We start from the raw sequence: 13,670 nt of genomic DNA, 5'->3' as shown, positions 1-13,670 counted from the left end.
AATAAGGGAGTTGGACTGGATTTCTAAGGTACTTAACCAGATTTAAACCTAAAACCAATCAATCCACCCACAAACATTTGCTTTAGTGCCTGTGATATGCCAGGGGCTGGAGATATAAAGATGAAAATGGAATAAGGCCAGCCTTCAAACAGCTTACATTCTGTGGTGGGAGGGGAAGATAACATATACATATATTAAGTAGGTGCAGGAAAAAAAGAAGGTCTTTGGTGGTGTCGAAGGGGAAGATCAGGAAAGGCTTCGTGGAGAAGAAGGTACAGCCTGAGCTGAGTTTTGAATAGTGCCCAGAAAGGGACGGAATCAAGATACCAGATGACCCATTTACCTGTAAATACGAGCTGGAGCTCCATATCCCTATGAGTTAAACTGAGCCCTCCCCTCACCAAAACAAACCAAAAGAAAACCTAGCCCAGCTTCCCATCCCTAACCCCTCAACCCCAAAACAAAACCTCCCAATCTTCAAACTCTTTTGCCCTAAATTCACCCCAGCCTTTCCCACCCTACAACATGCTATGGGTTAAGATAGACAAGAAACTTGCTGGCCCCACAATCTTGAACTTGAAATTGAAAGATCTGGGTTCAGATCCTGACTGTGCTATTCACCATCTGTGTGACCTAAGGAAAGTCATTTCCCTTTCCTGGCCCTCACTGTCCTGGTCAGAAAAGGAATTGGAATAGATGATAATTTCTAAGGTTTCTTTTTGACCCTAAAATCTAGGGCAGCTAGGTGGTGCAGTGGATGGAGCCCTGGGCTTGGAATCAGGAAGATTCAAATCCAACCTCAAACCCTTACTAACTGTGTGATCCCGGGCAAGTCTCTTAACCCTGTTTGCCTCAGTTTCTTCATCTGTAAAATGAGCTGGAGAAGGGAATGGCAAACCACTCTAGGATCTTTGCCAAGAAAACTCCAAATGGGGTCACGAAGAACCAGACACAACTGAAATGACTCAACAAGAAAAAAGGAGCAAGGAACAAACAGGGATGTGGTACAGACAGGGAGTCAGAAGACTGTGTTTTTTGCCTTTCTTTTATTTTTATTTCTTTTATTTTTTAAATTTTTAAAGTTTTTTTTTTAAAAAAATTTATTTTAATTTTATTTTTTTTGCCTTTCTTTTCTCCACACCCTTACACCTTTGAATTTCCAACCTGGAGGGCATCAAGATGCTGGGAGGGGATTTCTTCCTTCCCCACCCAAGCAACATAAAAATGGCCACTCACAGAAGGAACACACACACACAGGCCCAGGCTTAACCAGGCAAGTCTGAGAGGGGAGTTTCTGGACCTCCAGTTTCTGGTTTTCGTCTTCCAGTTTTCTTTTCTGGGAACGAGTCACAGACTAGTGTGCTGAGCCAGGATGTTTCCAGCCTTGGGGGAATTACTTCATGAGTGATCGATCTACATTTGAGATACCCTGCATGTGAGAATCTCTGACATAGGACTGCCCTAGGGAGATTTCCTTAAGTGATAATTGAAGGAGGACTGGCCTGCAGCTGCAGCGGTAAAAGCCATGCCAAGAGGGGCCAAGAGATCCATGGACTTCACCATTCTCTCCAGATATTGTTGTGAGTTCTAGGTGGTGAATGGGAAATATCTGTTCAGCAGTGCTTTAAAGACTTGGGGTGGGGGGGAATGGTTGCAGGGACAGGATGGGGAAGGCTAATCATTCTAATGATTATACTGGAGTATTTGATATTTCTGTACTTGTTATAAGCTCTGGAAGAGTCTTTTGTGTCATTCATTTTCTGTGGTGAGTGAAATAAAAGCTCTCTGGGGGTGGAGATAGGGTAGGGTGTGGGGGGGAATGCAGGGAGTCTGAAGACCTAGGTTCTAATGGTGGCCCAGCTCCTATGTGGATCTCTCTGGGCTTCTTTTATAAATTATAGTGGGAGGTGGGAGGGGCGTGGGAAGAGGAGTAGTTGATCCCTTCTGTCTCTTAACAGTCTACATTTCTATGTATGGGTGAAGGGTCGGCTGCACGAGTCTGGCCCCAGCTTGATCTCCATACTGACCACTGGGTGTCACTACTTCTGCGCAAAGACTGTTTGTCAATCACCCAATGAGAGGAAAAACACATGTGTTGCTTTATCTAATTCTGTGCCCAAAGAAACGCTCAGCATCTGTCAGTGCATGGGTCTGGGAGGAAAAATCTCCAAACTTCCCCATGATAGGGGAGAAGAAGCTGGCCCGGGATTTTGGGTTGGCTTCATTCTTTTCTGTTTGGGAAAGCTGACGGGAGTCAAATCCCAGCTCTGTCACTATCTTTGTGACTTCGGGCAAATCACTTAAGCTCTCTGGGACTCAGTTTCCTCATTTGTAAAATGAGTGGTCTGGACTAGTTGGCTTCTAAGGTGAATTCAAGCTCTAAAGCAATGACCCTCTACTCCCAAGATACCTGCCTCCCCCCACCTTACCTGTCCTACCTATAGCTAACTCCCGACACCCCACCCCCAGCCCTTCTCTCCCCCCTTCCCCCACTCCCATGTCCCCAGGATCAGGGTTGTGATGTCGTACTTTCTGCCCAGTGACTTATTAACTCGATAGCTTATTGAACTTGGGGGTGGGAATAGCAAGGGAGAAGGAGACCGGTGCCTCTGTCATGGCAAATAGTATATTCAAAGCTGCCCCTTTCCCCAGATTCGCGGAAGGGACCAGCTCAGAATCAGAACTTTCTGGCTGAACTTTGGTGACAGTGGCTGTCGGAGCCAGAATGTCCCTGGGGGTGGTAAAGAAGGGGGTTAGGGGCTGACTTTTCTTTGGGCCTTGCCAGTGTCCCCAGCTGTTCCAAACAGTGCCCCTTTCCCTGACCATTTGCGTCAGCAAATTGACCCTTGACTTCAGCACCAGGAGCTGGGAGCTCTTGGGAACCAGCAATATGCTTTTTTTTTCTTTTGAGGGGGATTTTGGGGGGAAGGTGGCAGCCACAAGGGCAAATGCAGCCCCAGTCACTAACAGTTCTGTTTCTCTTTACCCCTGATTACCTTTCCCACCCCTTCCCCTTCTCTTTCTCACTCCCCATTCCCAGGCTTTCAAGGAATTATAGGATTGATGGGATTATATTTGGGAAAAGTTGGAAAAAATAGAGAAGGGGAGGCCACCCTAGTGGTTAGCTCATAACAGAAGACAGAACACCTAAGTTCCTTCTAGGCTACAAACGTACCTTCAATCTTCTTCCCTCCCACCCCCATCCTCACCCTCTACCTTACCAGAGGAAAGGGCCATACTTCAAACCAGGGAGGAGCTCCTGGGATCCAGCACCTGTAAATGTGCTGGGGAGTCCAGAGATGAAAGTGCCTGGGATAGAGGTGGGCTCACTCTCACACCTTAGTCTAATTGGACAGTCCTGGTCTTAAAGACCTCATGACTGTTGGATCTGGAAGGGACTTTAGAAAGCTTTTAACCCAACCTATTCATTTTGCATACGTATTGATCGGCCCAGAAAAGTGAAATTACTTGCTCGAGGTCACCCAGCTGGTAAATTGCAGGGTTGGGACTTGAACCCAGGTGACATGAGGTAATCCAGTTACCACTCAGTTACAAATGTGGCACTTTTCCCATATGTTCTTTCTAGTCCTATGGCTCCAGGGCTTGTGGGGACACCAGTGCCATCTCTTTCTAGGGTTAGACAGGCCTGAGGGCTGCCTCTCTCCACTCCAGTCCCTCCTGAGGCCCTCCTCAGCTTCTGGAGTCATCAGGGACCATGTCAGTCCCCCCCCACTCAATAAACTTCAGTGACTCTTTTTTACTTCTGGGATCCAGGATAAAATATAAAATTCTCTGTTTAGCGTTTAAAGCCCTTCACAACCTGACCCCCTTCCTACCTTTCCAATCTTCTCACACCTTACTCCCATCCACATACTTCTTTGTTTCTGGTGGGTCTTTCAGTCATGTCCGACTCTTCTTTTGAGGGGTTAAGTGAGTTGCCCAGGGTCACACAGCCAGTAAGTGTCAAGTGTTTGGTCTGAGGCAGGATTTAAATTCAGGTTCTCCTGACTTCAGGGCCAGCACTCTATTCACTGCACCACCTAGCTGCCCCTACTCTGACTCTTCTTGACCCCATTTGGGGTTTTCTTGGCGAAGATACTAGAGTGGTTTTGCCATTTCCTTCTCCAGCTCATCTGATAGATGAGGAAACTGAGACAGACAGGGTTAAGTGACTTGTCCAGGGTCACATAGCTAGTGTCCAAGGTCAGATTTGAACTCAGGTCTTCCAGACTCTTGGCCCAGCCCTCTATCCACTGAGCTACCTAGCTGCCCCTGTTTGTCTACAATCCAATTACTCAGGCCCACAGAAGACAACCCATCTCCTGACTCTGCCTTTTCACTGGCTGTCCCCCATGTCTGGAATGCCCTTCTTCCACACCTCCCTCTCGTGGCTTCCCTGACTTCTTTCAAGATTTAGCTTAAAGTCCACCTTCTGAGGAGGCCTTTCCCAAGCCCCTCCCCCCACCCTCCATTTTTACTGCTCTTGCATCTACTGTTATGTGCATGGTGGGCCCTATTAGAATTGGGGCTCCTTGAGGGCAGGCACCTTGTTTTTGCCTTTCTTTGAATCCTCAGTAACACAGTAAGCACACAATGAAAGCTTGTATGTTTGTTTGGCTAGGCAATGGGGTTAAGTGACTTGTCCAAGGTCACACAGCTAGTGTTATGTGTCTGAGGCCAGATATGAACTCAGGTCCTCCTGACTTCGGGGCCAGTGCTCTATCCACTACGTCACCTAGCTGCCCTCTCAATGAATGCTTGTTAACTCACTGAGAGGCAGTTTTGGGGACATTAGGGAGGGAGGTCGAACAGTCTGAAGTTTGAGAGAGAACCTCTCCCCCACTCAAACACAGTTGAATCCATGCCCCAAGTTACAGGGGAAAAGGATAAGAACCTGGATTGAGGAGTGAGGAAAGAAGCAAGTCATCTGTCCTTTCTGAGGGAGTCTGGGGGAGGGGTGACTCTTCCCCAAGTGGAAGACTAGGGCTCACCCGCCTGCCCCTGTGTCTGTGTCTGCTCTATATTTGGCTAATACGTTATTGTCATGCCAGCGCCTGTCCCTGCCAGCCCCGAGTCCATGACGTCTCCTCTGGTCTCTGACTATTTTGGCTTCTCCCACCCCCACCCTCCACGCTGAAGCCAACCTCTTTTGGGGTGGGGAGGGAGGCGGGAAGCAGAGGCTGTATTTCCTTCTTTAGGGACTTCAGGTCCCCATGTTATCTCTGAAGGAGGGGCCTGGTTTGAGGGGAGGAGACCCATAAGGGCTAGATGTTCAATGTGAGTTGACTTTCTTCGGTGAGATCCAGCAGACTTCACCTAAAGGGGAAAAGAGAAAGGAAAACCAACTGAAAGATGCCATTCTGTGTTACTGCACCCCAGTCCTCCCCTCCCAAGCATGGAGAGCTGAGCGAGGAGTGAGGCTGCCACAGGGGTCTCTGGATGAGTGTTGGTGTTAAATCTGGTCTCAACCCCTGATATACAGAGTAGGGTTTTGGTCACTAAAATGTACTAAGCTGTAAGTACCTTTGGGGCAGGTCCTGTGCCTCTTTCCCCCTACCCCAAGCATAGATCTGAGAGCTGGAAGGGACCCTAGAAATCATGCTTGAATCTAAACTCTATCACTTTCTCAGTGACCTTGGACAAGTCCCTTAGCCCAGAATAATTCAATTCAGTAAACATTATATTCTGACTATTTACAAGGCATTGTGCTAGGTGATGGGAGATACAAAGATGAAAAAAAACCTAAATGGCCCCTGCCCTCAATAAGCTTACATCTTGCTGGGGAATATTCCATGGGTAACAGTAAATAAATATAAAGTGATTTCAGAAGCAGTTAGGTGACATAGTAGATAGAGCTCTGGGCCTGGAGTCAGGTCTGAGTTCCAATCTAGCCCCAGACATATACTAGCTGTGTGATCCTAGGCAAGTCATTTAATCCTGTTTGCCTCAGTTTCCTCATCTGTCATATGAGCTGGAGAAGAAAATGGCAAACTACTCCAGTATCTTTGCCAAGAAAACACCAAATGGAGTCATGAAGGGTTGGACATGACTGAACAACAATTGAGAAAGAGAGAGAGAGAGAGAGAGAGAGAGAGAGAGAGAGAGAGAGAGAGAGAGAGAGAGAGAGAGAGAGAGAGAGAGAGAGAGAGAGAGAGAGAGAGAGAGAGAGAGAGAGAGAGAGAGAGAGGGAGGGAAGGAAAGAGAGAGGGAGGGGGAGAGAACACATAATTGAGGTCTTTTGTAGGAGATGACCCCTGAACCAGGAAGCTGGGACTCTATGAAGCAGAAGCAGTTTCAAATTTGGAAAAAACTTATGTATAGATAGGGAAGAGAGAGATGAAATGTTTTGTAGGTAATGGGGAATAGCTAGCAAGACAGACTAGAACAAAGAAGTGAGTGAAGGGAAACTATATGAAAAAGGACTGGAAAGGGAAGGAATATTGCTTGGAGATCATTTAATGTCCAATTGTGAGTCTCAGTTTCCTCCTCTGGAAAATGAGTACACTACTAACGTGCCATTGTTGTTGTGATTACACGAATGCAAAATGCTTTGTAACCGTAAAGTACTATTTAATTATTGTTTTAGCAGGTGTTCAATAAGTGTTTGGGAAAGGAATACACGAATGAATGAATGAACCAATGAAAATTCTGTAGTGCAGACGGCGATAGATTTGGAACCTATATTCAATCCCAGCTCTGCTACTCACTACCTCTGAAGCCTTGAGCAGACCACTTTGTTAACTCTCCTGGCCTCAGTTTCCTTATTTGTAAAATGAGGGAGCACTGCTAGCTCTGAACCCTAAGGTCTTAAGTGAATTCTTCTGTCCTGCTCCTTTCTCTTTCCCTTCCCCCACTCCCCCCATGGGGGGATATCCAGGAGTTAAGCAACAACTCACTCCCCCCCCAAAAAAAACCCCCCCTAAAACTCCAGTCAGAGCACCCAGGGTCCAGTCAAAGGCCCCATCACCTCTCAAACCCTGGGGTCACATGTGGAGGAGGAAGCCCCTAAAGGCTTCTGGTTCGTGCCAACCTCCCCCCTCCCCCACACACATCTCCCCATCCATCCCCAGCTGCCTAGTCCCTTTGTCACTGGCCAGAGCTCTTCCCATGAAGTCCTTGCCTCCTTTCCCAGTCTGTCCCTTTCCTCCACCCCCATGGCCAGCTCCCACCTGCTCCTTCCCTCCTCCCCTCCCCCTTCCCGAGAGTTATAGGATCTCTCTGCTGACATCCCCTTTGGCAAACAAGCCGGAAAACCTGCTGACTCTGTCAGACCCTGAGTTCACTGAGTGGTCAGAGTGGTAGCTTGGCTGGGTTGGGGTTGAGGAAGGGGAAGAACAGTTTTGCAGAGTTGAGGAGTCCTAAAGAGTTAACTGTCCCCCTCCCCATTTTCTCCTCTGCCCTGAGAAGTCAGATTCCATCCCCTTGGGCTCCATCCAGGATCAGCCATCTGCCCTTTACTGTGATCTCGGTCAAGTCACTAAATATCTCTGGGCCTCAGTTTCCTTATCTGTAATTAAATGGTGCCCCAAGATCCCTTTCAGCTCTAAAGCTATGCTCTCATTTCTCTGATTTCCAAGGTCCCTTCCAGTTCTAAATCCTCTATGTAGATATGCCCATGAAGGTAAGCTTTCACCTTCCTCTTTTCTACCCATTCCCTCCTTCCCAGAGCAAACAGGGAGGGGTTATTGCTTGAGGAGGACCCACGGATATTGGGAGTGGAATGCCAGGGGGGGGAGGGCTGTTTTTCAGTAATGGAAATCGATTTAGTTTCCCCCATAAACAGGGAAAGTACAGTGACTCCACCTCTCACCTTCTTCCCCTCTTCCCCTCCTTCCTTCCCCCCTCCCCTCCTCCTGCCTCACCCCTTCCCACCTCCCTCCCTCCCTCCCTCCCACGTGGCAGGATCAGCTCCTAAGGTTGCTGCTAGGAGTACTGACTGAATGTCAACATCCGGCTTCCCTTTAGAGGCTGCTCATTGTCAGGCTGTGCCCGGGGGCCAGCTGGGGAGACAGAGGTGTGTTTGTTCTGGAGTGGGTGAGACCATGATAATCACTCCCGATTGCCAGGGCTAGAGCTGAAGGTCAGGAGGTAACTCAAACCAGAGATATAAATAATTGTGCCTGACTGCTGAGAACAGCAACATTTGATAAGCACCCCTCTCCGACCAGGAAGATGGGGATGTATTGATTACCACCAGCCTGCCTTCCATTCTTCCCCCTCTGACTTCAGAAAACCAAACCCCACAGAGGCTGTGAGCTGGGGATGGTTTGTGGGCAGAGAAAAGGGGAGGTAGGCAGAAAGAGGTCAGACAGGCTCCCCTGGGCCACTCCACGAGGCAGAAGTTCCCCACAGGCTCAGGACACTGATATCTCCTCCCCTGCCCTCCCTTCCCCAAGGGAAAAGGCCAAGTGGCTATGAGTTCCCTTCCAGGGCCTTGGTACAAGACCATTGCCCTCTGACAGAGCTGGCCTAGGATCAGAATGCTGGCCTTGGATTTAGGAAGACCTGAGCTCAAACACTTGCAAGCTGTGTGACCCTGGGCAAGTCATTTAACTTTTGCATTTCCGTTTCCTCACTTGCAAAAAAGAGATAATAATAATAGTGCCTACCTTATAGTATTGTGAGGATCAAATGAGATCATATGTCAAGGCTTTGCAAACCTTAAAGTTTTATTTAAATATTAACTGACCAGGACCTCGGAGGCCAGCCAATCCAATTCCTCTATTTTACAGATGAAGACACTGAAGCCTTGGAAGGGACTTGCTGAAGGTCACACAGGTAATAAACTTCAGAGGTGGGATTTGAGTCCAAGTCCAGCCTCCTCTTTCCATTTTTTTTTTTGAGGTAGTCAGGGTTAGGTGACTTGCCCAGGGTCACACAGCTAATAAGTGCCTAAGGCTGCATTTGAACTCAGGTCCTCCTGACTCCAGGGCCAGTGCTCTATCCACTTTGTCACCTAGTTGCCCCCTCTTCTTTCCATTATAAGAGACTGAATCAGGATGGAGGACAGTGGAGGACAAAAGGGGAACGTATGTCCATCTTTCCATGGCCCTGATGGCACCATGGGGAGAGGCTCAAGAAAGAATCCAGATGAGAGAACCGTGGCTGAAATCTCTGCGTGTATCTCCTTGGCATCTGCCTTCTTTTCTTTCCTGAGGGGCATGTGCATAAATGTGTATTGGGGTGGGGGGAGGAAGGCAAGTACCTGGCTAGTTACCAGCATGTCTTAACCCCACTTTTCAAGCTATTGTCCTTCTCCTACTGTTTCCTTCTCTAGAACCTGTCACAGAGATGCCCATGAAAACTCAAGCAGCGGAACCAGAACAGAATAAAGGCTATGATTCTCCATGGATTCCCCTCAGGCCAGTGCTTCTATTTCTTTGGGCCTGCCCCGCCCCCCAATTTCTTTAGTCAGTGATTGGAGTTAGACCCTAATCCCAGAGTCAGGTACAGACTTTAAGGTTCATATTGAAGTTCTCAGGATTTCCATCCCTGGGGCTCAGAGGATCCAAAGTCCCCGTGGTTTCTGAATGGATGTTCCTAGGCCTGGAAAGAATAGTAAACTTGGTCCAAAGACTGTTTTTTTCAAGATTTTCTCAGTCCAGATTGGGGTTCCTCCAAAACAGGTGAGGTTATGCAATTTCTGTGAAATAGAACTGAGCTTTCTGAGGCATGGCTTGTCTTCACATGGCAGAGATTAGTTGGCTCCCAGTACCATCCCCACCCTCCCCTCTCCTCACCCTTCTCCCATTCACATTTACAAGTTGAGACCTGGGGGGGGAGGGGTGTGACTATGTCAGGTTCAAGGTACACGTGCAGCCCTCCGCATTCTTAATCTATAACTCAAGAGGCCCCACCAATGTTTTCACCTTTAACAACCAGAGGATACAATCAGCTTGAATAAAGGCATTTGCTGAAATGGAACAGCCAGACCAGTAGCTACAGAACATTCCTCCCATAAACTTGGGCTACACTCTTCCAAAAATACACACCACCTCAGGGTGAAGAGTGGGGACAAAACAGGAGTCTACTAGTGGGGAAGCATATGGCCAAGACAAGTCTGGCACGTGTGGCCTTACTGGCCCCCAGGCCCTCTCTTTTCTCTGATATACTTATATAAACCCTTCCCACTAGGTGAAACTTCTCTTAGGACAGGTGAATCTGATTGCGCTCTTGGGACAAGATCATCTCCAAAGCTCAATTCTGCTCTTCAGCTAAATTTTCTGCTGGGTCCAGTGTCTCCACAAGTTTTTCCACTAATAAGGAAGAGAAAAGAGAGAGCAATCTCCTCCCCTTTCTCCTGTGATTTTTCTGGAATAGATACAAAGGGAAAAGGCAAAGAGTAATCACTTCTCAGTATTTGTGTTCTTCCATATCTGGCTCTCTTCTCAACTGCCAGAGATGACTCTTCTTGGAACTTGCTCTGCTTTTAAAGGTCACCAGGGGGCATGGATGATCCTCCAGCCAGAAGGTGGCCAGCCCCTTCTCCCACCAAGTAAGCTGAGGAATTTCTCTGCACCTAAAAGGGAGAAACAAAGTGGAAAAGCTTTTTAACACTTTTTCACACTGGTCCTTCCAAGTCTGAAAAGGGTGAGCTCTTTGCAAGGTTCAAATGGGCCACTCAAGGTGTGAGCCACTCAAAATTTCCTATGCTGTACAGACTGTGAATGCAATACCTCAGAAGCTGAAAGGGGCAGAATGTCTGATAACTGACCCTTACATCCTATAATTTCATCAAGTAAATTAGAGGGAGTCAATTAACAGGGATACACCAATAAAACCTTCCTACAGACAGAATAAGGCCCAGAAGGATGATCAAGGTTAAATTTGTCTTCAGCAGCAACTTTTTGCCAACTTCCCCCTCTTCTGTCTTTTTTCTAAGTAGCCAATATTGTAAGGAAATTCCTTCCAGGGAGATAATCTGTCACTCCGGAAAAATAAGTGCACGTACAAATATTTATGTGCAAATTGGAAGCGAGGAGGGCAAAACAGAAAGGAGGTCTTTCCAGATTGTGGTACCAATGGAAAGAATATTTAGAATTGTAAACCTTGGGTTAAAATCTTGGTTCTAGTACTTACTATAGTACTGCTATAAGTATTGGATAAGCGTGGATAAGTCACTTATTCTCTCTGGACTTCGTGTTCCTTATCTTTAAAATTTGGGCATCGGGACCAGAAAATCTTTAAGGCCCCTTCTAACGGCAAATCCTATGATCTGATGAGTTGTGGCTCTTGTAGGGTCCCAGTTCTCATCCATTGCTTTATGTGGGTCTTATCCTTTCCCAAGACATGAAATTAGTTGTGAGTAGCTCAAAAGAAACATGACCTTTGTTCTTCTAGAGCAGGGGTTCTTATCCTAGGGGTCCACAGACCCCAAGAAGATGATGGATAGATTTCAAGGGGCCTATGAAATTGGATGGGGAAAAATTATATCTTTATTTTCACCAACATCTAACTGAAATTTAGAATTTCCCTCAATTATTCAAAAACATTATTCTGAGAAGGGGTTCCTGGGTTTTACTGGACTACTGAAAGGGTCCCTGGGAGTGGGGGAATGAGCATCTATGTAGCACTTACTATGAGTCAGGGACTGTGCTAAGCACTTTATAAAAAGAACTCATTTGGTTCTCACAACAATCCTGAGAATGGGTGCTGTTATTATCCCCATTTAGCAATTGAGAAAACTGAGGCAAACAGGGGTTAAGTGATTTACCTAGGGCCACACAGCTAGAAAGTGTTTGAAGCTATATTTGAACTCAGGTCTTCCTGACTCCAGGCCCAGTGGATAGTGCCCTATCCACTGTACCCCCTAGTTGCCTCTATGACATAAAAAAGGTTAAGAACTTCTAGTCTAGAGGGAAACTGAAGCAAACAGAGGTTAAGACACTCACCCAGAGCCACAGAGCTAGAAAGTGTCTGAGGCTGGATTTGAATTCAGGTCTTTCAGACTATCTACTGTGCCCCCTAGTTGTCTCTAGGACACACAAAAAAGTTAAGAACTCCTAGTCTAGAAGGTTATTTGTGAACTGAAATATTTCCCAATGCTGGAGAGCATTTTGTTCATTCATTCATCCATTCATCCATCCATTCAACAAACATTAATTAAGTACCTACCATGTGCAAAGTACAACGCTAATTAAGCAAGGAGTTCAGTGGATACAAAAGATAAAAGACTATGTAGTCTCTGTCTTCAAGGAGCTATAGAGGAATTTCTCAGCCTGGGTTTCTTGACAGCCCAGGGAGAATCTCACCCACCAGCAGGTCTAAAAGACTGGGCATCAAGTAAAATGAGTCATAGACTGAAAGGAAAAGAAGTGTATAAGCATGCTAAGAAGATTGCTTGCTGGTAGCAGCTTCACTCTTCTAGGGTGCAGATTGGGTTTGTATCGTGTTTTGAGGCCTACTCAGAGTACACAATGGACCAGCAGTATTCTGGGGCACGGGATTGGACCAGTGGCATACAGTCTGTCCTTACAGGAAAGTTGCATGTTGGGGGCAATACTCGTGTGGTAAAGGACAGCCAAAGAGGGCTTTGTGTGGTCAGCCTGAGCAGGTTGGATGTGGTTGAGTCAGCTTTTATTAATCAGAACAGGGAATAATTCAATCAGAGTGTATATGCTGATTGTTTTTCCTCCTCAGAACTTATTATCTAATGGGGGAATATAACACGTACACCAATAATTATGATAAGATGAAATGTAATAGCAAAGGAAGGATCCAGTCAAAGTATTCTAGGAAAATCTCAGGAGGGAGACAATATTTTTATCTAGGGGACTTGGATAAAGGGGGAGGTGGGAGGGTGGGTACCTGGGCTGGGCCCAATTAGAGAAATAAAAAGCCGAGCCTATCTTCATACTTAAAAAAGAGAACCAGACAGTCTGTTTTTAACACTGAGAAATGTGTAGTGTGACACTAATTTAGGGAAACTAGCTTAGGGAAAGGTTATGTAAGAGATGATGTGATAGGTTTCACGGCATGGGAGAAATTATGCAGCACACGCTCAGTTTCTCTGTGAATGGCTCTCTACCGTGGGGGTTGTCTATGGCCAATTCTTCCTCCTCCGCCATCCAACCGCCTACCCCAACATGGCTCCCCTCATTGGTAGGGAACCCAAACTCATTTAATATTAGCTACTTTTTAATGGAAACTCCTTGTGTGAGGGACTCTTTTGTTTTTAATTTTTGTATTCTCAGGGTCTTGCATAGTGCCAGGTACATAATAGGCCCTTAATAAATGCTTGTGGAATTGACCCAGAGCCAGTCATTAGAAAGGAGAATATATTTTGTTTTGTTTTTAAATGATGTATCTAGGAGGGACCATAATCTATTCCAGACCTTTCATTTTATAGACGAACCTAAAGCTCAGAGAGGGGAAGTTCACATTCAAAGTCACACAGTAAATTAGTGGTAGACAGAACTGCAGATCAGGACCCCTGGTGCTAAGGTGCTCATTCTACTGCATCACACCATATTTCCCCATAACATGCAATGATTCTAAGACCAAAAAAACAAATATTGTTGATTCATCTTCTGCATTGTATTATCTTTTTAAATAAATTAATATTTTTAAAATATAAACAATCATCAACAAACATGAGCATTTCCACATACACGGGACAGAAAAAGAAACTTGCAAAGCTTGCATGTGAAACAGAGAGTCTATCTTACACA

The 13,670-nt window shown here is 46.3% G+C and overlaps 1 long non-coding RNA gene across 1 annotated transcript; it reads left to right on the top strand.

The window, feature by feature from the left end:
• Nucleotides 1-657: 657 nt before the first annotated feature.
• Nucleotides 658-12,741, top strand: LOC110198455 (uncharacterized). Its single transcript, XR_002321730.2, has 3 exons — nucleotides 658-1,580; nucleotides 8,733-8,778; nucleotides 9,278-12,741. It is a non-coding gene; the product is annotated as an uncharacterized LOC110198455 (long non-coding RNA).
• Nucleotides 12,742-13,670: the final 929 nt, after the last annotated feature.

The sequence above is a fragment of the Phascolarctos cinereus genome, unplaced genomic scaffold (genome assembly GCF_003287225.1).
Source record: "Phascolarctos cinereus isolate Bilbo 61053 unplaced genomic scaffold, phaCin_HiC Scaffold_5;HRSCAF=322, whole genome shotgun sequence".
In the NCBI taxonomy this organism is placed as follows: Eukaryota; Metazoa; Chordata; class Mammalia; order Diprotodontia; family Phascolarctidae; genus Phascolarctos; species Phascolarctos cinereus.
This window is presented reverse-complemented; position numbering and strand designations above follow the sequence as displayed.